The 24895-nt window shown below is 38.4% G+C and overlaps 1 protein-coding gene and 1 long non-coding RNA gene across 7 annotated transcripts in view; both read right to left on the reverse strand.

The window, feature by feature from the left end:
- Positions 1-24895, reverse strand: part of PLCL1 (phospholipase C like 1 (inactive)) — a 346962-nt gene that overhangs the window by 261567 nt on the left and 60500 nt on the right. The window lies entirely within an intron of this gene.
- The window catches only part of LOC140845038 (uncharacterized), a 107229-nt gene that overhangs the window by 47248 nt on the left and 35086 nt on the right, over positions 1-24895 (reverse strand). Inside the window, exon 2 of the long non-coding RNA XR_012123663.1 lies at positions 10320-10415. This is a non-coding gene — a long non-coding RNA (uncharacterized lncRNA). The remainder of the gene's footprint in view (positions 1-10319; positions 10416-24895) is intronic.

The following is a 24895-nucleotide window of genomic DNA, read 5'->3' on the forward strand; positions in this document are numbered from 1 at the left end:
ACACACAGCTCTTATAATGGAGAATGTTATTTCTCACTGTTCACAGAGCACAGGAACACAGCACAGAGGAAAATAAAAGTTTGGTATCTCGACCAAGGGAACAAAATAATCTATGCAAACATTTTAATAACATAGGTATCATTTTATTGCATTCCTAGATATATATAGGCACCTTTCATCTCTGTTATATTCATGGATGTATTTTACAGGCTTGTTCTATTTTCCAACAGTCTATCCACTGTCTCTAATAAACACACACTGGTCACTTTAGTTTAATCCATGGTTGGTAACTTTTTAAGAACCTGATAAAAGTAGAGGAACAAACCGGTCCCTGAAAAAATGCTTTGACTTACCACATTTTACACACAATTTTAAGAGGCTGAAGGAACCCCTGAAGAAAGTCCATCCAAGGGCCCTTATTTAAGAACTCCACTGCAAAATCACTATAATTTCATTTTTGTTTCATTTATGCCAACCTCCCAAAAAACATTTATTTCAAGATATGCTCTAAGAAATTGAAGCAATGTACTTGCATGCATTTCCTTTCATGTTTGAGAATTATAATCATTTTTAAAACAGTCAGGCCTGAACAGATAAATTAGGCTAATACTGGCTAAGAATAGGTTACTGTTTACTTACTAAAATGTAGGCTTTTTTAAATTTCTGGATCATAATTGCTTTTTCCTTTCCATTATTCAGTTGTTACAAATATATAAGTAACATGGGAAAGGAATGAAGTGTAAGAGTATCACTTTCAAAATATATATCCCTCAGCTGCCATGTAAGATGGCCCGGTATTTCCCATTTTACTAACTTTTTAATGGTATAACAAACTTTCAAAATCCATGAGTAACAAAGGGCCCTCAGATGTCCTCTTTTGCTTTATCATAATGTCCTGATCTCTCCCCACTTGAACTTTCAATGAATTCCTACTACAAAAAAGGGACAGGACTTTTTAAGGAACTATTTGTTTATTACCTAACTATTCTAGCAGGGACTACAAACTATGTTAGAGAGCCACCTCAGTGATGTCTTTAGAGATGTTAGAATATGTCTATTTGAAGATGCAAAATAAAACTTCTGAAACAAGATTCTGATGCTATTGTATTCTCCTTCTGTAACTGAATTTCATTATTAAAGTGTGGTTAGGTCTCACTTCTGTTTACAAACAAGAAATCATATACTGAACATAAAAAAAAAGAATAAGATGATGCAGACATCAGATCTGAAAAACAAAAATGTCAACCTTGGGAGGTCGCCTATTTTGGCAGTAAGTAATATGCATGAGATTTTGCTTCCTGGGAGTTTTTAAGCTCACTTAAATGCCTGTAATTGAAATCCATAGCATGGCCTACTTTAAAAAATAATTACTATAAAAAGGCTCTATGCAGCTCAATTGAATTTATTTGCAATTGGATTGTAATGTGCATGATTTAATGGTGTTAGAATTTGCTGATAAAAACATCTGAATGACCTTGAACCTAACACTTTAGATTTGCTAACAAATCTAATAAATAAATAAAGCTCAGCACTTTAGATTTGCTAACAAATATCAAATAAATAAATTACTTCTACCAAAAATAGCCCCTTCCACAGAGCACAGAGGAGGTTTAAGGCAGTGAAAATACTCTGTATGATTCACTAATGATGAATACATGCCATTATACATTTGTCCAAACCCAACACAACCTTAACATAAACTATAAACTGGCTAATTGCAATGTGTTAATGTAGGTTCATCCGTTGCAACAAATGCGCCTCTCTGGTGGGGGATTCTGCTAATGGGGGAGGCTCTACATGTGTGGGGAAATGGGAAGGCTCTGTACCTATCTCTCAATCACTCTGTGAACCTAAAACTGCCTTATAAAATTAAGTCTGAATAGAAGTGCCTTCTGAAATGGCCCCGCAATGGTCTTAATGAACAGGGTACTATGCTATTGGATCCTGTAGGAAAAATAAAGTAATAAGTCACCCAGTCGGTTTTCAAGGAGTTTACCACCCAGCTGCCATCTCTGAAAATTCAGTCTGGTGTTTCAAATTCAGAAAGATGTATGTTCACTAAGAATCTTAAGTTTCCTAAAAATGGAAGGTAAAACATTCCTAAAGAATCAGGCCTTTCCCTTCCTTCAAAAGACCTCTGAGATATTCCTTTCCTATGAAGCTGGTGACCAGCACTTCCTCTGTGGTCCCAAGAAAGCCTGTGTAAACCTTCATTATTTCACTTTTCACATCATATTATATACTCTGTTCCTGTCCATCCTGGGTCTGTTTCCCCCAGAAACAGGCACAGTACCCTATGCTCAGAAATGCTTGTTGAATCAATGACTACCCTTCCCCGCTGTTGCAATGTGCTTATCCACAGTTCTTAGATGCAAGTGCAAATTTAATCTACAAAAATATTTTTATAGTTAGTACCTGCCTGTTCATGCACATGGAAATATTTTTTCCCTGAGAGTCCAAGTTTTTTGAAATTCTAAGGTATCTATGATGGTAGCAGGGCTCTGTAATCAGACAGCAAAGAGAAATGTCAAAAGAATTACATTCCAATTCCAAGCTCAGCCAAACATTTACCCTCCCTGTGTCTACTTCTCTTATCTGAACAATGGAGACAGCAATACCAGCCTGTCTCACACATCTGCTGTGCACCAGAACTAATAAAATTTATCAACCATCTAGAAAATATTTAAATGACTTGGAAATTTTATCACAACAGAAAAAAACAAATGATAGCAGTTCGTTATTTTAAGAAACCCCATTGCATTTTTCGATGAATGTCAGTAAATGAATAAATGACAGTAAAGCAGATCATAGTTCCCTGAGGTAACAATGAATGTTATGTGGCCAGCAAAGAGTAAATATTAAGTAAATATGACTTCTTTAATAACTATATTTTTATAGAAGTATATTATACATAGAGCACAGTATACAAAATATAATGGAAGCTCAAAAATTATTTTTAGAAGTGGATACACCTGTGTAAACATCAGCCAGGTCAACAAACAGATCATTTTGATGTTCCCTCTGTCTTTCCCTATCACTAACCCCTTTTGCCTCCCAAAAGTGACAAGTATCCTGACTTCCTAATTATATTTGACTTCCCAACGATCCTGATTACCCCAACTATAATTTATTTATACCTATTTGTGAACTTTATATAAATATAATCACACAGTACACCTCTATTGTGTCTGGCTTCTTTCAGACAACATAATGATCATGAGATTTATCCATGTTGCACATGGTTGTAGTTCACTAGTTTTCACTGCTGCATAGTATTCTATACAGTAATGTAAACCATTATTTATCTAGTCTAGTGTTAAAGAAAAATTTGGTTGTTTTAACTACTACAAATTTAAATTAATAAAATTATTGATTTATACTATATATGTATAAGATACACTATAAATGTATGAGAAACCTCAGTGTATCATATGTAAGTTGTATCACAACACAAAATTATGCTACATAATACAAAAATATAACTATTTAATCATAAATTTCACCTGAATCTAAGATATGTAAGAAACATTAATATTTAATTTCCATTTCTTTTTGTCTTTAAAATTTCAAATGAGGTTTTTCTTACTTCTTTTTAATGGTTTGTAGGGCACAAAAGTAATGAAGGCAGACTGCCTGAATCTGAATGCTTTCCTCACCCACCCCATTCCCTGGCTGCATGACATTGTAGATCATATGGATGCAGGAGCTGTGACTCATAAGTCCCAGGGATAGCCACAAATAAGGGTTCCATTATTTGCATATGTGTAAAACTCACAGCCAGATGGGTTAGGATAGCAGAGCCCACGTGCTTGCTACTTTGCAGAGGCCAATTATAGCCTGGTTGTGAGCAGCCACAGCCCCTAAGAACCTCTCTGAGCAAGAGCATTCTCCGTCACAGAGTTTAGGAACTTGACCATCACGCTTGATGGCACCATCTCCACAGAGTCTTATGATGTTCCTCCACTGGACAAAGGCACTGGGGTTCATGCTGGTTACTTGGCCCAGGCAGCCACCAGACACAAAAAGAGCAATCCATGCCTGCAGGCTCACACCTGGAGGTTAAGTTACTGAGTTTTTAACCCCTAACCCAAAGGACCTGTATTTATGATGTGTGTACTAATAGGAAAGTTTCTCAAATAACTTTATAGTGCACAATTTTATTGAACACACAAACGTCACGTCGAATAATTCTATAATAAAAATAAGTAATTTGGAAATGGTCCCTCCATTAATCTGTTGAAGCCAATAGAGTGACTCTAACATGGTACATGTTAGAAATTTTGAACAAGTTACTTATCACTCTCTGTTTCAGTTTCATCATTAGGAAAATGGAGCAATAATAACAGTTCTTACCACACTATGATGATTAAATGAGATCATGCATGTGAGACACATTAGAATGGTGCTAACACCTATTAAGAGCCAAATCAATGACCATTATTATCCAAATGATTGTATACCCAGCCTATGATCCATTCTGTAGTTAATGGCTTCTCTTCTAGTATCTTTTTTCCAAATCTATCTTATATACATTTTAAACAAATGTATTATATAAATATAATCACACAGTACACCTCTATTGTGTCTGGCTTCTTTCAGACAACATAATGATCATGAGATTTATCCATGTTGCACATGGTTGTAGTTCACTAGTTTTCACTGCTGCATAGTATTCTATACAGTAATGTAAACCATTATTTATCTAGTCTAGTGTTAAGAGTCTAGTGTGAAGAGAAAAAGCAGAGTTCAGACAACAGCAGCCTCAAAAAAAAATAATATGTACTAATAGTTATCACAACAAAAGTACCTAACACTTACCAGAACTTACTATGTGCCAAGTACTTTATAAGGATTACCTCATCTAATCCTCTCAATCATCCTATGTAGGTAATACATCATCATCACCATCTCCATTCTTTAGCAGGGAAAACTGAAGCCTAAATAAGTTAAATAGCTTCCTAAGGTCACAAGCTAGTAAATGGTAGAACTGGAACAAACCTGGATCTGTGGCATGGCCCTCAGGGAATAATGCCTCACAGCAAGACTTGCCAATCATACACTTGGTATAAGTTTATGGGGTGGGCACTGATGTCTAACAAAAGAGGTAAAACAAGAGGGACAAAGAGAATATAAATGGGGAGAGAGGAGGAAGCAGGAAAGCAAAGAGATTCAAAACCCCAAATGCCTTCCAGACTTAGTATAAAAGCAGTAATTAATTAGGTGATTGATATTGTATTGATTTTGCTGCATTTTACTCAAAGAACTTCCTCTACTTGCACGGAGCAGGAAATTTGCTACCTACAACTAAAGGTCACCAAAGGACCTGGTGAACTAAGCAGAAAGCTCTTGATTAGTCCAGAGGAAAAAAAAAAAGCAACAACAACAAACTATTTCAGGTCAACTGACATTTTTTAATTTTATGTCTTCCTGCATTGTAAATATTAGTCAAAGAGTTTCTCACAAAATGTTTTTAACCCACATGGGAGTTTAGTATCAACAGCAATAAAGCTGCAGCACAGCTGAAAAAACTAGAAGTCAGAGAAGCCAAGTCCCCCACCAGATTCTCACCTACTGAATGCAAGCCACCAGAAAGGTCACAGGGTTGACAGGCTAGAGTTTCTCAAGCCTTGGTTGGGTGTGGGTGACATGCAAAGGGGAAAGCACAGATTTCCTTGTCAAACCCATCTGTATGCCAGTCCTAGTTGTCTTACCAGCTGCTCACAACCAAACCAATAAAAGACTTACACAGGGCCCTGGAGGAAGGGGCCCCTAAGGAGACCACCTAACTTAATGTAGGTAGTACATCTTATTGTTTTTGTTTTTGATTTTTTTAGCTATTAGAACTTTACTTTTCATTGGAAAGTATGGGTGTGTTTTTTTTTATTGAAGTATCATTGATATACAATCTTATATTGTTTCAAATACACAACACAGTGGTTCAACAGTTACCCAAACTATTAAATCCTCACCCTACTAGTGTAGTTACTATCTGTCAACATAGAAAGATGATACAGAATCATTGGCTATATTCTCCATGCTGTACTACTATCACTGTGACTGACTTAACATTATGATTGAGAATTTTTGTGCCCTTTTATCCCTTTTACCTTGCCCACCAAACCACCCCAACACCTCCCCCATAGTAACCATCAGTCACTTCTCAGTGTCTCTGGGTCTCCCTCTGTTTTGTTTATTTTGTTCTGTTTTGGTTTGGTTATAGATTCCATATATAAGTAACATCATATGGTAAATACCTGGCTTTCTCTGCCTGGCTTATTTCACTTAGCATAATACCCTCTAAATCCATAGGAGAGGAGTTTCAAGAAGTCTTCCTAGGAGGTTGTGTCTAAGATGAATCAAGTGTTTGGAGATTACAAAACAAAGTGGTGAACTAGATTGACCTTGTTTTCTGATTTTAGCAAAAAAAGTAAACTAGGGGCCTAAGTTATCCTGTATTTCCTTTTTCTGGAGTGAGAGCCCTACCCTAGACCTACTGAATCAGAATCTCTTGGTTAAGGGCCTGGAACTGTCCATTTGAAATCTAATCCCCAGGTGAGGATTTGGGACATGAATGTTTGGGAATTGCTACATAGGCTTTCTAAGTATGATAACACCTTCCAAATTTGTAACACTTCTAATCCTCAGGGAATGTTACTGTATTTGTTGAGAGGGAGGGATAAAGAAAAATGTCTACCTTAAATAGTAGAGAACTTTGAGTCTCTTTATTCTACTTTCAAACCTCCAAGCCATACTGCCTTGGCCTAATTGTGTTTCTTTAAAATCCATATTTTCATTCAGCTCAAATAGAGCTCCTTCTCCTCAGGTATGGAATTGAGGTAGGGTAGATGGTGATGACACTCTTCCTAGAGTAGAGATTATTACAAAAAAAAACACAAGACCAGGCTGCCTCTATTCCAACTCACCCTACCATGCTTATTCTGATTCATTATATCTGGTAACTGTGATTTAAATGCTCACTCCTTGGTAAAAGTGTATTGTATTCTCTTTGGGCTGCTATAACAAAGTACCACAGATTGGGTGGCTTATAAACAACTGTATGCCAGTTTATTTCTTACAGTTCTAGAGGCTGTAAAGTCCAAGTTCAAGATTCTGGGATATTCTGGATCTGGTGCAAGCCCTTTTCCTGATTTCCAGATGGCCATCTTCCCAGCACATTCACATGGCAGAGAAAGAGCAAAAGAACTCTCTGGGGTCCCTTTTATAAGAGCACTAATCCTATTTATGAGGGACTTACCTTTATGACCTCACATAATCCTAATTACCTCCTAAAGGTCCCATCATCCACACATTGGTGGGTGGAGTTTCCAAATATGAATATTGTAGGGGGGCACAAATATTCAGTTCTTAGCAGTGTGGTTTTTCTAGAGACTAGAATATGTGACTGAGGTGAATATATTGCATTTGTATAAAATTCCATGCTTGGGCTGCTGTTAATAGTTGAGGGCACTTTCGTGGGCCCACCACCAAACAAAGAGATTTGAGACTCACCATCAAGGAGGAATGAGGAGACACATTCAAGTTTTTTGGGCTTAATTTAGACTTCTCCTGGAATTTGTTGAGGGCTATTAACTCACTGGCTTGACCCTTGTATTGAGGCTGACAAGAAGTCCCTGGTCTTCTCCGTGGCCGTGGTGTGTCTCTCAGATCCATCCTCAGAATGAGGGCCCTGAGGACAGGGGAAGTGTGGCCTCCAGAGACCAGAGGGAATAGGACAGAACGGAGGCTCTCAGGTGTTCATGGGCACCAGGATCTCAAGGGTGCTTGGTAAAATGCATGTGCCCAGACACCAACCTGGATCTCCTGAGGGTAGTGGCTTAGTTTCTTAGGACTGCCATAACGTATTGCCACAAGCCAGTGGCTTAAAGAAGAAATTTATTCTTTCACCATTTTGGAGGCTGAAATCAAGGTGTCTACAGGGTTGGTTCCTCCTGAAACCTCTGAGGGAGAATCCACTCTATGCCTTCCTTCTGAACTACTGGTGGCTGCTGGCAAACCTTGGTGTTCCTTGGCTGGGAGATGCATCAGTCTGTCTCTGCCTCCATCTTCACATCTGTTTCTCCTCTATGTGTCTTCTGCTCTTCTCTCTAAGAGCAGGAGTCACTGGATTTACCACCCACCCTAATGTGGGATGGTCTCATTAATTATATCTTCAAACACCTTTTCCTAATTAAGGTCACACAGATTCTGGTTGGACATATCTTTTGGAGTCATCATTCAGCCCTTTACAGGTAGTATCTAGGGAAGTGCTTTTAAACAAATTTTCTAGTGATTCTGATATGGATGGTTGTAGGACTATGCTTTGAGAAACACTGGGATGGGCAAGTCAGTCTCCAAAGCTACCCAGAATGGATTCTTCTGTACTATGAACATTTGAAAAAGCAAATTATTGTTAGAATTTTCTATAATGGTAGCTGCTAATTATCAAGCACTGTGTTAAATGCTTTAATGTACATAATTTTAACATTCACAGTACTCTGAGAGACAGATATAACACCTTATTTTCAAAGGTGAAGGAACTGCAAGCATCACATAATATAATTGTCAGTGTGGAGATTTGAACCCAGGTCTCTCTGGTAGCCAAGTGAGATTCACTAAGATGTAAGACTAGATAGGGATTTGGAGCTGCATGAGCCTGAATGCTCCTTGCACTGTGTCCCTCTGGAACCAAACAGATGGATAGTAGTAAGTGACCAGATAAGAATTCACAACAGGTCAAACAGCCTAAAAACAGGAAGGCATCGCCTTAGAGTTTACTACAATTTCTTCATGGCTTACTGGTTCTAGTTCTGGAATAAACCATCTCTAATTAGTTTTTTTAATTTATTTTAGCTAAAATTCAGTAGACATACTAAAACCAGTTAACTCCAGAGAGGTACGAAACAAAAATCCCATAGTGCTTCACAGCCTCCCAACCACACTGGAATTTTTATTACCTTTCATGTTTGACGAAGTTTGGTCTCTACCCTGTATGATTTCTGATAAATAACACCTATGAAAAAAAGGTATGCTAAAAATCTTTTTATTAAATCAGATAAGAAGCTAGAAAATAATGTTGTGGTTTTCTTTTATGTAAGAAGTCTCACCGTGAAACTTCCTATTGCAGCATATCTTCTATGGATTGTTGCCTCTGTTTTTGCATGACTGATAACATCAGCAGCATTAATGGCTGGGGAAGAATTAAAACCAAACTCTAGGATAACATCAAAACTTCTATCAGGTACGTCTGTCCCTGTTATTTTGCTCTCTGAGTCAGTGATGGCTCAGCAAAGAAATTACTTTTATATAACTATCTCTTCTCTTTAATCACTGTACCACCAGTGGCAGTTGCCACAGTTATCTTGAAAAGAGTTCTGACACATTTCTGGCTACTCCTTGACACAAACTCTCACCACAAACATTCAAAGTGCAAGTACATATATGACTGCAAGTCAAACAGGGTCAGGCCTGAGGCCAGAAACAGTGCTACTGAAGTTACAAACTTTATCTACACAAAGTGGAAGCATTGTTTATATAAATATAAACCAAAATAACCAAGGTTTCTAAATATACATTCAGCAGCAAAAAAGACATGTCAATTCAGGAGAGTCAGAAGAGGTTATTATTAGGTCCTTCTCTTAAAACAATAATTGCACTAAGTATGTTATGGAACATTCTATATGGAAGCAAGCTGGTAGGATGGAAACACCACAGAATTTTAAATCAGACAGTCCTGAGTTCAATTCTGGCTCAGGTTTAATTCTGGCTCAGTTACTAATTGACCTCAAACAAATCATATCATTCATAAGAACGTCAGTTGTTTCCTTATTTTTAAAATGGCAATAATAATGTCCATCTCAAATATAAGATTAAGAACAAGAGAGGGCATTGGTAAAGAGTGCATGGCATTGCACTGTGGATTAGATTTCAAATGGACAGTTCTAGACCCTACACCGAGAGATTCTGATTACATGCATTCAACAAACTGTTACTTTGAAACCTAACACAATTGTTACCAGTTTTTCAATTAAATGGGAGAAAACCCACCCTTCCACTACATTGAATGCCTAATAGAAGTATTAATAAAGTAAAATTTCTTAGTGTTTTTCTCTGGTAAACTGCTTGCTTCCACCTTGTAGTTTGCTACTAACCAAGATATAATGTAACCAAACCAAACCTTTTAAAATTATGTGTAAAATAAAAAGAACAGATTTTGCATGGAGGTCTTCAAGGGGCTAATGAGTAAAGGACATAATAACAGATACTGCATAAATACTGGGGTATCTCTTAAGTCATCACATGAGATGAATTCAGCTTCTTACCTGTTCTTGGCTAGGTTTCATCTAGTTGAGGTTGCCAGATAAGCAAGAGCAGATATGAAAGATACTGCAGTAATCAGCTCACTTGCCAGGAAATGCCTAACAATGTATTCAAGTGGAAAAAACATATGTATGAATGCTTGTTTAGCCTGAAGCACTATTCATAAGAATATTCAGAGTATGCAGTTTTGGCTAGACACAGAATGTTCACAGAACTTTCAGAAGGAGTTATAATAGCTAAGACTAATGAATAATGCAGTGGTAAGGGGGTAGGTATACTTTTCAATTATAATAATTCTTGCCTCTTCTTTTCAATTACTATTTGGTATTTTACCTATAAGATTGGTCATTGTCATGTTTAAAGTAAAGTACACTCACAGTTGTCACTGAAAGAATTAAGAGCAGTTAAACAAGTTTGACTCTGAATTGAGAAGGACAATTCATAGCATAGAGCAATCCTCAGATTTTTTGTGCAAGTGTTTCTGAGATCCCTGCAAGAGTCAGAGTGACATCTCTAAAGAGCTGCTGATAAAGACATCTGGTTGGGAATGGTGAGCCATGCTGGAAATTCTTGAGCAGAGTAGGGGAAAGGATGATAGTTTTCACCTAACTCCTGCCCTGGATCCCAGCAAACCATAGACCGAAAAGCAAGGTGCAGAGTGGGGACTGTCAGCAACGAGTGGCCAGAAGGCTGCCAGGGGAGGCTGGATGAGTGCCTTAGTGCATGAAAGTTGCCATTCACAATATCTTGCACAGAAATATTGAGAACTGAAACAAAAGGTTAGAGGTCATATTTATTTGACTACTTTGTTATCACTTGTTTTCAAAAATAGATAATTAGAAGCTAACCTTGCCAAGGACTCTTTGAGGAGAAAATGGAATATTTGGCAAAAGGCCTTATAGCCTTATGATTCACAAAGACCTACAGATGCTAAAGAGTAAGTGATATAACAGGTGATATATTTCCTGACAATACAGTGCTCAGCACACACCGGCGCATTAATTAACAAGTACTCAGTATCTATGCATGTAGTGCTAGGGAAGATTCAGGAATAAAGAATAATATGAGATCATTGCCAACATCAGTCAAGGAAAGAACGTAAGAGTAAAATAAGTCATTAGAGAGGATTAAAGACACTGGCATGAGAGATGAGACAGAGGCTTCCTCCTAAAACCACATATAATAAGAAAATATAATTAATCCAACTAATCCTGAAAGAGCAACAGGAAAGTGGACAGCGCCAGACTGCACACACCTGGAAAAAAGAGCAGACCTCATGAAACAGGGTAATGTACCAAAGGTGTGGCCTGGTGGGACCCAAGCCCTTACTCCACCCCAGCTCACCGGCAGGAGGAAGAGAAATGGAACAGGGAGGGAGTGGAGGCCTGGGACTGCTGAATACCTAACTCCAGAGATCTGCTCTGGGAGCATAAACCTACATTTCATGGTGCTTTCATGATACTCTCATGATTAGGGGGTTGGAAAACTAAGATAGTCAGAATTCCTGGAGAGACTGAGATTCCAGCCACTTGTAGAAAGCAGGGATCCATACCCAGCTGCTCTGGGACAAAAGAAAGGTGGGCAGTCTGAGAGACCTTCTAAGAAGGAAGGCCTTAGCAAGAGGGCTGCTAAAGGAGGAAGGATTGCACAGAGCTGAAGAGAAAGGACTGGTAGAATAAATTGCCTGGGTGTATTTTGCCCAGGAGGTTGGGAGCTTTCATGATCTTGAGGTGCTCCAGCTCCCTGACTGGCTACACAGCTCCAAGGACCCCCCTCCGTGATACACAGCTTACTGAGCCTTTCTCCTGGCCAACCCCACCTGGCTCACAAACTGGCAAACCCTACCCTGGCGTTAGGCCAGCCAAAGGGAAAATCTGTTTACAGTAACTACAAATGCAAAACATAGAGGCTTATACCTGTGTGCTCAGCCCACTGGTTCAGGCAGAGGAGACAGGCATAACAGCTGGGAAGCAGAAAACAGCTCTTTCCTCCCCCCAGGCACCAATACCACTTCCCTGTGACCCCTGACATTGCTTCAGGGGCTGAGCAGCTACAGAGTGTAGAGCTTCTGGACATTATAGGGCACCATATACAAATATGAAATGCCAAAGGAACCTGGTTCAGAGTAAAATTATTAATACAACTCCTGAGAAAGATTTAAATGACATCAACCTTATTAATCTGCCTGAAAGGGAATTCAAAAAAATCATTAACATGCTCATGGAGGTATGGAAAGATATTCAAGAACTCAGGAATGAATTCCAGTCAGAGATCCAATCATTGAGGAGCAAAATGGAGGGTATTAAAAGCAGATTAGATACAGTGTAGGAGACGATAAATGAAATAGAAACTAGAGAAGAGGAATACAAAGAAGCTGAGGCACAGAGCTAAGAATGAAAGAATATTAAGAGAACGGTGTAACCAATCCAAAGAGAATGATATTTGCATTATAGGAGTACCAGAAGATGAAGAGAGAGAAAAGGGGATAGAAAGTGTATTTGAGGAGGTAATTGCTGAAAACTTCCCCAATCTGGGGAAGGAGATAGTCTCTCAGGCCATGGAGATACACAGATCTCCCAGCACAAGGGACCCAAGGAAGACAAAACCAAGACATATAGTAATTAAAATGGCAAAGATTAAGGATAAGGACAGACTATTAAAAGCAGCCACAGAGAGAAATAAGATCACATACAAAGGAAAGCCCATCAAGCTATCATCAGACTTCTCAGCAGAAACCTTACAGGCCAGAAAGCAGTGGCATGATGTAATTAATGCAATGAAGCAGAAGGGCCTCAAATCAAGATTACTTTATCTGGCAAGATTATCATTTAAATTTGAAGGAGGGATTAAACAATTTCCAGATAAGCAAAAGCTGAGAGAATTTACCTCCCACAAACGATCTCCACAGTGTATATTGAAGGGACTGCTATAGATGGAAGTGTTCCTAAGGTTTAATAGCTGTCACCAGAGATTTAAAAAACCACAGTAAAGAAAGTAAAACAGCTAATTACTAAGCAAATGCAAAATTAAATTAACTATCCCAAAAGTCAATCAAGGGATAGACAAAGAGTACAAAATATGATACCTAATATATAAAGAATGGAGGAAGAAGAAAAGAACCTTTAGATTGTGTTTGTAAAGGCATATTAAGTGACTTAAGTTAGACTCTTAGATAGTAAGCAAGTTAACCTTGAACCTTTGGTAACCACGAATCTAAAGCCTGCAATGGCAATAAGTACATACCTATCGAGAATCACCCTAAAAGTAAATGGACTGAATGCACCAATCAAAAGACATAGAGTCACTGAATGGATAAAAAAACAAGACCCATCTATATGCTGCCTACAAGAGACTCGTTCAAACCCAAAGACATACACAGACTAAAAGTGAAGGGATGGAAAAAGATATTTCATGCAACTAATAGGGAGAAAAAAGCAGGAGTTGCAGTACTTGTATCAGTCAAAATGGACTTCAAAACAAAGAAAGTCACAAGAGACAAAGAAGGACATTACACAATGATAAAAGGGTCAATCCAACAAGAAGATAAAACCGTTAAAAATATCTATGCGCCCAACACAGAGGCACCTACATATGTGAAACAAATACTAACAGAATTAAAAGGGGAAATAGAATGCAATTTATTCATTCTAGAAGACTTCAACACTCCACGTACTCAGAAGGACAGATCAACCAGACAGAAAATAAGTAAGGAGACAGAAGCACTGAACAATACATTAGAACAGATGGACGTAACATACATCTACAGAATGCTAGACCCAAAAGCAGCAGAACACACACTCTTCTCAAGTGCACATGGAACATTTTCAAGAACAGATCACATACCAGGCCACAAAAAGAGCCTCGGTAAATCCAAAAAGATTGAAACTGTACCAACCAGTTTTTCAGACCACAAAAGTATGAAACTAGAAATAAATTATGCAAAGAAAATGAAAAATTCCACAAACACATGGAGGCTTCACAACATGCTCCTAAATAACCAATGGATCAATGACCAAATAAAAACAGAGATCAAGTAATATATGGAGACAAATGACAATAATAATTTAACACCACAAAATCTGTGGAATGCAGCAAAGGCCATGCTAAGAGGAAAGTATATTGCAATACAGGCCTACCTCAAGAAAGAAGAACAATCGCATATAAGCAGTCTAAACTCACAATTAACGAAACAAGAAAAAGAAGAACAAATGAGTCCCAAAGTCAGTAGAAGGGATATGATAAAGATTAGAGCAGAAATAAATAAAATTGAGAAGAACAAAACAATAGAAAGAATCAATGAAAGCAAGAGCTGGCTCTTCAAGAAAATAAGCAAAATAGATAAACCCCTAGCCAGACTTATCAAGAAAAAAAGAGAGTCTACTCACATAAACAGAATTAGAAATGAGAAAGGAAAAATCACTACGGATACCACAGAAATACAAAGAATTATTAGAGAATACTATGAAAAATTATATGCTAAAGAACTGAATAACCTAGAAGAAACAGACAACTTTCTAGAAAAATACAACCTTCCAAGGCTGACCCAGAAAGAAATAGAAAATATGAACAGACCAATTACTATCAATGAAATTGAACTGGTAATCAAAAAACTACCTAAGAACAAATCGCCTGGACAAGATGGCTTCACTGCTGAATTTTCTCAAACATTTAGTGAAGATCTAATACCCATCCTCCTTAAAGTTTTCCAAAGAGTAGAAGAAGAGGGAATACTTCCAAACTCATTCTATGAGGCCAGCAGAACTCTAATACCAAAACTAGGTAAAGACCCCACAAAAAAAGAAAATTACAGACCAATATCCAGGATGAACACAGATGCAAAAATACTCAACAAAATAACAGGAAACCAAATTCAAAAATACATCAAAAAGATCATCCATCATGATCAAGTAAGATTATTCCAGGGATGCAAGGATGGCACAACATTCGAAAATCCATCAACATCATCCACCATATAAACAAAAAGAAGGACGAAAACCACATGATCATATCCATAGATGCTGAAAAAACATTTGACAAAATTCAACATCCATTCAGGATAAAAACACTCAACAAAATGGGTATAGAGGGCAAGTACCCATAAAGGCCATATATGACAAACCCACAGCCAACATTATACTTAACAGCGCGAATCTGAAAGCTTTTCCTTTGAGATCAGGAACAAGACAAGGATGCCCACTCTCCCCACTTCTATTCAACATAGTACTGGAGATCCTAAACATGGCAATCAGACAATACAAAGAAATAAAAAGCATCCAGATTGGAAAGGAAGAAGTTAAACTGTCTCTGTTTGCAGATGACATGATATTGTACATAAAAAGAATCCACTCCAAAACTACTAGATCTAATATCTGAATTCAGCAAAGTTGCAGGATACAAAATTAATATGCAGAAATCTGTGGCATTCCTATACACTAACAATGAACTAGAAGAGAGAGAAATCAGGAAAACAATTCCATTCACAGTTGCATCAAAAAGAATAAAATACCTAGGAAAAAACATAACCAAGGAAGTGAAAGACCTATACTCTGAAAACTACAAAACACTCATGAGAGAAATTAAAGAAGACACCAATAAATGGAAACACATCCCATGCTCATGAATAGGAAGAATTAATTTAATACTGTCAAAATGGCCATCCTGCCTAAAGCAATCTACAGATTCAATGCAAGTCCTATCAAAATACCAACAGCATTCTTCAACGAACCAGAGAATATCATTCTAAAATTCCTATGGAACCACAAAAGACCCCCAATAGCCAAAGCAATCCTGAGAAGGAAGAATAAAGCTGGGGCGATTATGCTCCCCAACTTTAAGCTCTACTACACAGCCACAGTAATCAACAATTTGGTACTGGCACAAGAACAGACCCATAGACCAATGGAATGGTCTAGAGAGCCCTGATATAAATCCAACCATATATGATAAATTAATATATGATAAAGGAGACATGAACATACAATGGGGAAATGATGGCCTTTTCAACAGCTGGTATTGGCAAAACTGGACAGCTAAATGCAAGAGAATGAAATTGGTTTATTATTTAACCCCATACACAAAAGTAAACTCGAAATGGATCAAAGACATCAATGTAAGTCATGAAACCATAAAACTCTTAGAAGACAACATAGGCAAAAATTTGCTGAATATATGCATGAGCAACTTCTTCCTGAATGCATCTCCTTGAGCAAGGGAAACAAAAGCAAAAATGAACTCATGGGACCACATCAAACTAAAAAGTTTCTGTATGGCAAAGAACACCATCAACAGAACAAAAAGACATCCTACAGTATGGGAGAATATATTTGTAAATGACATATTCAACAAGGGGTTAATATCCAAAATATATAAAGAACTCTCATACTTCAACACCCAAAAACAAATAACCTGATTAACAAATGGGCAGAGTGTATGAAGAGACAGGTTCTCCAAAGAAGAAATTCAGATGGCCAACAGACCCATGAAAAGATGCTCCACGTCACTAATCATCAGGGAAATGCAAATTAAAACCACAGTGAGATATCACCTCACACCAGTAAGGATGGCCAGCATCGAAAAGACTAAGAACAACAAATGCTGGCGAGGATGCAGAAAAAGGGGAACTCTCCTTCTCTGCTGGTGGGAATCTAAGCTATTTCAACCATTGTGGAAAGCAATATGGAGGTTCCTCAAAAAACTAAAAATAAATACCATTTGACCCAGGAATCCCACTCCTTGGAATTTACCCAAAGAATACAACTTCTCAGATTCAAAAAGACATATGCACCCCTATGTTTATCGCAGCACTTTTTACAATAGCTCAGATATGGAAGCAATGTAAGTGTCCATCAGTAGATGAATGGATAAAGAAGATGTGATATATATATACACAAGGGAATGCTATTCAGCCATAAGAAAGCAACAAACCTACCATTTGCAACATGTATGGAGGTGGAGGGCATTATGCTCAGTGAAATAAGCCAGGCAGAGAAAGACAAGTGCCAAATGATTTCACTCATGTGTGGAATGTAACAACAAAGCAAAACTGAAGGAACAAAATAGCAGCAGACTCAGAGACTCCAAGAAGGAACTAGTGGTTACCAAAGGGGAGGGGCATGGGAGGGAGAAGGGGATTGAGGGGTATTATGCTTAGTACACGTGGTGTGGGGGATCACAGGGAGAACAGTGTCGGCAAATAGTGATTCTGTGGCATCTTACTACACTGATGGACTGTGACTGCATTGGGGTATGTGTGGGGACTTGGTAATATGGGTAATTGTAGTAACCACATTGTTTTTTCATGTGAAACCCCTTCATAAGAGTGTATATCAATAATTCCTTAATTAAAAATATTTTTAAAAAATTTAGAAAAAAGAAGTCATTGAAGAATCCTCCACCCTGGACCACTAGCTCTGCAGCAGATCCAGCACAATGTTGACATAGCAAAGGGAAGGTTCATCCCTCTAACTTGAATCTTACTCTCCAGTCTCAGGTCAGGGGCTTCCTCCAGAGGCCAGATTTCCTGTGTTTACTAATGCATCTCAGGTCATGCTAGAAAACTCTTCCAGTCCATTAGCATGCACTATTGATCCTGCAGAATCTGTTTTAGCTTTAAGATTAAGGCTTCTTATGTAAAACACTTGAGAACTCCTAAACTAGATTTCCAGAGTTAATCTAGGAGGTAGTTGGAAGTCTAATAACAACAGTGCATAATATTGTGATTTAGTTTGGATTCTCCAGAAGCAAACCCCAAGACAAGGATTCAAGTGCATAATGTTTATTCACGACATGTAGGGAACAATGGTAGAAAAGTGGGAAAGAGACAGGGATAGAAAGGCAAATAATAAAGGGTGAGCTCTCAAATCAGCTGCTACCACAGGTGCCTAGAGCTGAATTTCCTGGGGAAACCTTTGTAAATGGTGCAAACACAGCCTACAAATTATCTCATCTGAAGGCAAGGGAACTTGGGTGTTTTATATCAGCCCTACATAGTTATTGGAAGAGTGCAGAGAAAATGAAAGCTCCCATGGCCAGGAATCTCACCTGACCCTGGGCTGCTTGCCCACAGCACACGTATGGGCAATACATTATTATTGACTCTATATAAAGAATTCCACCCTGTGCTCTGGGCTGCAAGGCTGCCCAAGAGCAGAGGCTGGAGTGGTGGCAGCACCAACGACAGAGACTGGGATGGCTGCAGGGATGGAGAGGCCCCAAGGCAGAGACCAGCTTACTGCATGCAAACTTGTCCTGAAGCAGACAGGATTCTAGGTCTTGACCTGCCACCATGAAAATAAAGCTAGGTATAAACCCTTTTACCCGAAACATGCTCCACTGTCACTTTTCAGTTTCATGGAGTCAAGAACAAATTTGCCTGGGGCTGAAATCCATTGGCAAGACAATGAGGCCTGCTGGGGAAGGGGGAATATTAATTCCCCAGAACTGCTGACTGTGAACAAAGTAGCCTTTGATAGGCAGCCCTCTGACACAGGGGTGCAGCTGCTGACAGCTAGAAGTACACTGGAACAGAGTGAAAGATCCTGGGGACAAGGATGGGTGGTGGCAGCATCTGCCACATCAACAGTCAGGTTCATTGGCTCTATTTTTGTCCACTAGAATAAGTGACAAATTAATTAAATCTAAAAATACTAGGAAATATAACCAGTTCTTTAAAAACAATAATGAAAACCAAAGCCTTGTTCTCCCTATATACACAGAACATTTTCAGCCAATGCAAATGTTCAAGGTATTTTTAGTGTTTAAGAAAAGCTTTCGTAAATTTCTGCCTAGCTATTCAATTTTGCTCATCTTAATCTATAATAAATATTTAAAGTAGTAAAATACATCATTTGAAGCATGAAGTTTGGTTCCACTGATAAGTTTCATTTATTTTTATGTGCTAATCAGCATTTCCCATCTATGTTTGGGCTTTTTTAGTCAAAATTGTTTTTAAAGATTTATAATAGGTTAAACGCAAGAAGTATTCACCAATCCTAAACTTCCATCTAGAATAGCAAAGGATGTGTCCAACATATTCCCAACACTATACCAGATACCAGACATTTAAAGAGAGAAGTATTAGATCCAGCCCCCCATCCTCAAGAAGATCACAGTGCAGCAGATGGGAGAACCGTGGGGTGTAGGGGAAGAACACCCTTGAAACTATGGACACAGCCATAAGAGTAATAGGAACTCAAAGAATGAGACCAGTGTGCATTACATTCATTCAAGGTAAGAAATGAGACCTTAATGGGCTTTTAGGAACAGATACAATTTGGAAACACAAAAAGGAGAAAAGAAAATATTTCAGTTAAAAAGAAAGCAGTGTGAGCAAAGGCATCTAGGGGGGCATGGTAGGGTAGAGGTCAATGAGGAAACTGAAAGGGTACTGGGACTGGGTTCATATTCGCAAGTTACATGATCTGGCTCCTACCTGTCTCTGATTTCATCACATACGTTTCTTTCCCTCACACTTTATCCTCCATCCCTTCTGGACTGATGCCTCTTCCTGCTCAATCCTTTGTGCTTCTCATTCACTCTGCCTGGACTGCTCATCCCTGGAGTTGGTCAGGGCTCTTCCTACTCTTCATTCAAATCTTAGCTCAGATGTCAACCACCCCCATCATCCTCATAAAATCCTATTTTGTTTTCCCATGGCATTTAACTCAATTGCAAATATTCCTAATTTAATCTACGTACAGCACTGAAACATAAAGTTCTGCAACAGCAGATATCTCCTTTGCCTTCTTTATCACTTACATCTGCCTCTAGAATAGTGCTGGGTACATGCCTGCTACATGGTAAGATAATGAGCTGAATGACAGAAACAAAGTGATAGGCATAGCCGAGGGCCAAACTGATAGGGCTATAAGCCAAGTACACAGGGCAAAAAGGAAACCTCTATACATGTCTGAGCAGTGTCTTAAGAAAAAGAGCATAAGAATAGTACCTACATATGAGGCATTTAACAAAATTATACTTAATCTTCAAGCATCCTGCAAGGTAGACAGATAGCTGTTTTTTCCCATTTTACAGATGAGGAACCTTGGGCCCCACTCATCAGAGGGAGTAACCAGGATTCAAAGTTTGATCACTCCAAAGCCCTTACTCCCCCCACTAACCATGCTGCAAAACAAGCATTTGCTTTAATGTTTAAGTGCGTATATACTCAGATAAAAGGGAAAAAACTAAAAATTAGAAGGAATTATATCAACACATGAACAAGTCATATTTCTGGGTTGTGGATTATAGAAGTTTTTAATTTTCTTTTACTTCTTGATACTTTTCAAACTTTTCACCGAAGTAAGGTTTACTTTCTAATTTTTTAAAACCAGTCTGGTGTTTTTTAAACAACTTGAAAAGGAGAATCAAAATCTAGTGGAATTTCTATAGTGCTGAGAAATGCCCCTTACAATATTCAACCTGTAACTCACCTTTATAAACTGTCTGAACTGCCTCCCTTGCTAGTTTTCCCAGTTTCAGGGAAGGACTACAGGACTGGAGGAGATCTCCCAGTAGAGCATTGTACTGGCAACTGCAGTCTTGGATTTTATTCTGAGCTTTCTGTCCTTCAATGAGTCACTTATCTTGCTCTATATAAGATTCTTCAATTATAAAAAGATGTGTGCTGCTTATTACCTTGATTCTAGCACTGACTGAGTACTAAAGTGCAAGTTATTAGAGGGTCTCTGTGCACTGTGCTCAAGATCCAACTAACTTCAAATAAAATGGCTTAATGTAAAGTGGCTCAGATCAAGATGCAATTCATATTAAGAGCACTCAAATGACTTGGGACGATAAGTACTGTGTGCACCGTGCTTTCACAAAGAAGCTCCCAACTGTTTCTGTAATTGCAGAGCTTTAACATGTTCTTAGGCCTTTAAAAAATGCTACTGACATACAAATTTACACTACTAAATATTTATTGTTACTATAGTAGAATAGAAATTATACATGACAAAGAGAATCCATTCTTTAAAAAATAAAAATCAACAACAAAAATCGAGCAACAAAATAGGAAGAATTAATATGATACTTGTTGTCTTCATTCTTTGGCCCTCTGTTACCATGATACCCGAATCTTAAATGTCACCCATGGAAACAAGGATATGGGAAGATAACTGACATTGGCAGGGCGAAAGGTAGGACAAAAGTAATGGACCTCTTGGTGTTCTTCAACCTCCACTGCCTCACTGAGGAGGTTTTGTCAATTATGCTATCAAGATATCTTTATCAGGCATTACTCTCATAGTTTACCTTTTATGGTCTAAGTTAATCTAGTAAGTGGCCAGCACATGGTTAGAGAACTAAAATCTCTCACTTAAAAATTCTTCTTGGGGGGCGGAGCCAAGATGGCGGCGTGAGTAGAGCAGTGGAAATCTCCTCCCAAAAACACATAGAGCTATGAAAATATAACAAAGAAAAATCTTCCTAAAATAGAGACCACAGGACACAGGACAACATCCAGACCACATCCACACCTGCAAGAACCCAGCGCCTTGTGAAGGGGGGCTCCACCATTTTGGAGGAACAGCCCCAGCCAGGCCAAGCCCACAGCAACAGCGGAGATAAACCCCAAAGCAACTGGGCAGGAAGCAGAAGCCCTGTCTGCGCACAGCTGCCCAGCACAAGCCACTAGAGGTCGCTATTCTCCCAGGAAAAGGCTACAAACCAACAAGAAGGGAAGCTCTTCCAGCGGTCACTTGTACCAGCTCTGCAAACTATCTCTATCACCATGAAAAGGCAAAACTACAGGCAGACAAAGATCACAGAGACAACACCTGAGAAGGAGACAGACCTAACTAGTCCTCCTGAAAAAGAATTCAAAATAAAAATCATGAACATGCTGACAGAGATGCAGAAAAAAATGCAAGAGCAATGGGATGAGATGCAGAGAAAAATGCAAGAGCAGTGGGATGAAGTCCGGAAGGAGATCACAGATGTCAGGAAAGAGATCACAGAAGTGAAACAATCCCTGGAAGGATTTATAAGCAGAATGGATAAGATGCAAGAGGCCATTGAAGGAATAGAAGCCAGAGAACAGGAACGTATAGAAGCTGACATAGAGAGAGATAAAAGGATCTCCAGGAATGAAACAACACTAAGAGAAATATGTGACCAATACAAAAGGAAAAACATTCGTATTATAGGGATACCAGAAGAGGAAGAAAGAGGAAAAGGGATAGAAAGTGTCTTTGAAGAAATAATTGCTGAAAACTTCCCCAAACTGGGGGAGGAAATAATCGAACAGACCATGGAATTATACAGAACCCCCAACAGAAAGGATCCAAGGAGGACAACACCAAGACACATAATAATTAAAATGGCAAGGATCAAGGACAAGGAAAGAGTTTTAAAGGCAGCTAGAGAGAAAAAGGTCACCTATAAAGGAAAACCAATCAGGCTAACATCAGACTTCTCAACAGAAACCCTACAGGCCAGAAGAGAATGGCATGATATACTTAATGCAATGAAACAGAAGGGCCTTGAACCAAGGATACTGTATCCAGCACGACTATCATTTAAATATGATGGTGGGATCAAACAATTCCCAGACAAGCAAAAGCTGAGGGAATTTGCTTCCCACAAACCACCTCTACAGGGCATCCTACAGGGACTGCTCTAGATGGGAGCACCCCTAAAAAGAGCACAGAACAAAACACACAACATATGAAGAATGGAGGAGGAGGAATAAGAAGGGAGAGAAGAAAAGACTCTCCAGACAGTGTATATAACAGCTCAATAAGCGAGCTAAGTTAGGTAGTAAGATACTAAAGAAGCTAACCTTGAACCTTTGGTAACCACGAATCTAAAGCCTGCAATGGCAATAAGTACATATCTTTCAATAGTCACCCTAAATGTAAATGGACTTAATGCACCAATCAAAAGACATAGAGTAATAGAATGGATAAAAAAGCAAGACCCATCTATATGCTGCTTACAAGAAACTCACCTTAAACCCAAAGATAAGCATAGACTAAAAGTCAAGGGATGCAAAAACATATTTCAGGCAAACAACAGTGAGAAGAAAGCAGGGGTTGCAGTACTAATATCAGACAAAATAGACTTCAAAACAAAGAAAGTAACAAGAGATAAAGAAGGCCACTACATAATGATAAAGGGCTCAGTCCAACAAGAGGATATAACCATTCTAAATATATATGCACCCAATACAGGAGCACCAGCATATGTGAAGCAAATACTAACAGAACTAAAGAGGGAAATAGACTGCAATGCATTCATTGTAGGAGACTTCAACACACCACTCACCCCAAAGGATAGATCCACCGGGCAGAAAATAAGTAAAGACACACAGGCACTGAACAACACACTAGAACAGATGGACCTAATAGACATCTATAGAACTCTACATCCAAAAGCAACAGGATATACATTCTTCTCAAGTGCACATGGAACATTCTCCAGAATAGACCACATACTAGCTCACAAAAAGAGCCTCAGTAAATTCCACAATATTGAAATTCTACCAACCAATTTTTCAGACCACAAAGGTATGAAAGTAGAAATAAATTCTACAAAGAAAACAAAAAGGCTCACAAACACATGGAGGCTTAACAACATGCTACTAAATAATCAATGGATCAATGAACAAATCAAAATAGAGATCAAGGAATATATAGAAACAAATGACAACAACAACACTAAGCCCCAACTTCTGTGGGATGCAGCGAAAGCAGTCTTAAGAGGAAAGTATATAGCAATCCAGGCACACTTGAAGAAGGAAGAACAATCCCAAATGAATAGTCTAACATCACAATTATTAAAACTGGAAAAAGAAGAACAAATGAGGCCTAAAGTCAGCAGAAGGAGGGACATAATAAAGATCAGAGAAGAAATAAACAAAATTGAGAAGAATAAAACAATAGCAAAAATCAACGAAACCAAGAGCTGGTTCTTTGAGAAAATAAACAAAATAGATAAGCCTCTAGCCCAACTTATTAAGAGAAAAAGAGAGTCAACACAAATCAACATAATCAGAAATGAGAATGGAAAAATCACGACAGACTCCACAGAAATACAAAGAATTATTAAAGACTACTATGAAAACCTATATGCCAACAAGCTGGAAAACCTAGAAGAAATGGACAACTTCCTAGAAAAATACAACCTCCCAAGACTGACCAAGGAAGAAACACAAAAGTTAAACAAACCAATTACAAGCAAAGAAATTGAAACAGTAATCAAAAAACTACCCAAGAACAAAACCCCGGGGCCGGACGGATTTACCTCGGAATTTTATCAGACACACAGAGAAGACATAATACCCATTCTCCTTAAAGTGTTCCACAAAATAGAAGAAGAGGGAATACTCCCAAACTCATTCTATGAAGCCAACATCACCCTAATACCAAAACCAGGAAAAGACCCCACCAAAAAAGAAAATTACAGACCAATATCCCTGATGAATGTAGATGCAAAAATACTCAATAAAATATTAGCAAACAGAATTCAACAGTATATCAAAAGGATCATACACCATGACCAAGTGGGGTTCATCCCAGGGATGCAAGGATGGTACAACATTCGAAAATCCATCAACATCATCCACCACATCAACAAA

This window comes from Manis javanica, chromosome 12 (genome assembly GCF_040802235.1).
Source record: "Manis javanica isolate MJ-LG chromosome 12, MJ_LKY, whole genome shotgun sequence".
NCBI lineage: Eukaryota > Metazoa > Chordata > Mammalia > Pholidota > Manidae > Manis > Manis javanica.